This window comes from Nematolebias whitei, chromosome 10 (genome assembly GCF_014905685.2).
Source record: "Nematolebias whitei isolate Nwh7 chromosome 10, NemWhi1, whole genome shotgun sequence".
NCBI classification, from domain to species: domain Eukaryota; kingdom Metazoa; phylum Chordata; class Actinopteri; order Cyprinodontiformes; family Rivulidae; genus Nematolebias; species Nematolebias whitei.
The window spans coordinates 6429860-6431920 of record NC_056507.1 but is presented as its reverse complement, the minus strand read 5'-3'; the positions used below and the strand labels follow the sequence as shown (position 1 = coordinate 6431920).

General features: G+C 44.2%; 1 protein-coding gene across 1 annotated transcript in view; it reads left to right on the top strand.

Moving 5' to 3' along the window:
• Window positions 1–659, top strand: part of LOC119415428 (rhombotin-1) — a 39807-nt gene extending 39148 nt beyond the window's left edge. The window contains exon 5 of the mRNA XM_037682568.1: window positions 572–659. The gene's annotated coding sequence lies outside the window, so the exon portion shown is untranslated. The remainder of the gene's footprint in view (window positions 1–571) is intronic.
• The last annotated feature ends 1402 nt before the right edge of the window (window positions 660–2061 follow it).

Here is a 2061-nt window from a genome sequence, read left to right as displayed (position 1 = left end):
ATATATATATATATATATATATATATATACTAAAATAAACTACTACTTACTTCTTGTACTACTATTCCTAATTTGTTGCTTTTCACTTATAGCGGGGCTTCAGGGTATGGATCCCCCGCGATAAATGAGGGACTACTGAATATGATTTTTAGAATAGTTATAATAATCCACACAAATAATTAGTTTATTTCCTTAATAATGCAATACATTTTACAAGTCATGGAAGAAAGAACTGAATCATTGAAGGGTACTCGACTTGTTGATCACAACCTTTATATTAAAAACAGTTAAATTTGATCTGGAGTCATTAGTTCTTCTTGAATTCTCCAAAACTTGCCGCATCTGTGCAGTTTTATTTTTATAAACAGTCATCCTGACAAATTAAAAGCATGACACCTTCCCTTCAGTGGGACACTGATCATTTTGGAAAACTGTTATTTAAATAAGGTGATAGCTTAACTATTTTTATTGCAAATGAGTGCACATCTGGGGCTCATCAGATTTTATTTCTTTTGTAGCAGAGCCACCTGGATGTGTTTTTATATTTCCTTCCTTCTCCCTCTCTCGGCAGATCAGGACGGGAACCACAGCGAGCTAACTGGACCATGAAACTCACAACGGCACGCTCCTCATCAGCTCCTTGCTTCGGTCTGAACGTTCTCGGGTGAAAAAAAGCAATCACAGCTCTCCGGCTGGTCACATTCGCTGCAGCCCGTGTTTGAACTCTGTTACCGAGCTGCATGGCTATTTTGTTAAACGCTGACATTTCTGATCAGATGGGCTCGTGATCAACCAGGAGGTGAAAGCGGAGATGTCTACGGAATTTATTGTGGACTCCAAAAACCAAAACAAACAGCAAACCAGTGCTGCTTTCAGATGATTCCTGTTTCATCAAACGCGACACAGTTACTGGATAAAAGCCGCTCTGACCACGTGTAGACTTGCCTGTGATCGTCAGATTGTTACTGAAGGAGCAAACTGCACCCAGGTGGCCCAAAAAAGCCCTAAAGGGAGAAAAGATCACTCATCTCAGCTAAATCAGTAGAAAGAAGAGTTTGTCCCAATTTCACAACTTCAAAAACCACCGTGATTTCCACTCCTCTCTTTCTTGACGTATTAAACTGATTTTTAATTACAATTTGTGTGCTTATGCTGAGATAAACATCACATGGATTGATGGCTTCAGATTAATTATTCTAAGGTTTTAATAGCAAACTTGATTAAAATAAAATCCAAATCTGTTTTTTTTTTCTTCATTCCCTGTGTGCTGATATTTGAAGCTTCGTTGTTATTTGTAGAATTTGTAAGATACTTGTGTAAAAACCTCTGTTGGGTTTGAGTTTAACTGCTGAAATCAAAGTTCAGTCAGGTCATCTGGACGGTTTCTTTTTTTTGCTGAGATGTTTCGTCCTTGGGCAGCACGGTGGCGCAACTGGTAGAGCTGCTGCCTCTCAGTGAGAAGGTCCCTGGTTCAAACCCCGGTCCAGGGGCCCTTCTGGGTGGAGTTTGCATGTTCTCTCCGTGCATGCGTGGGTTTTCTCCGGGTGCTCCGGTTTCCTCCCACAGACCAAAAACATGCATGTTAGGCTGATTGGTAACTCTAAATTGTCCCTAGGTGTGAGTGAGAGTGAATGATTGTTTGTCTCGTTTGTCTCTATGTGGCCCTGTGATGGACTTGCGACCCGTCCAGGGTGTACCCCGCCCCTCGCACAGTGATTGCTGGACATGGGCACCAGCGACCCCCGTGACCCAAAATGGAACAAACGGGTAAAGAAAATGGATGGGATGGATGGATGGATGTTTCGTCCTTCATCCAAAGGACTTCACCCATCCGAGAAGCCACCAAACAAAACTGATTCCAACTAACAGCATACTCCATAGTGGAAAAAAAACTGTTTGTTAGTGCTAAGATGGCCTCCAGGGCCCACCCTCCCCTCCAGGGCCTGCCCTCTCCTCCAAGGCCCGCCCTCTCCTCCGGGGCCTGCCCTCTCCTCCAAGGCCCGCCCTCTCCTCTGGGGCCCGCCCTCTCCTCCGTAGCCCACCCTCTCCTCTGGGGCCCGC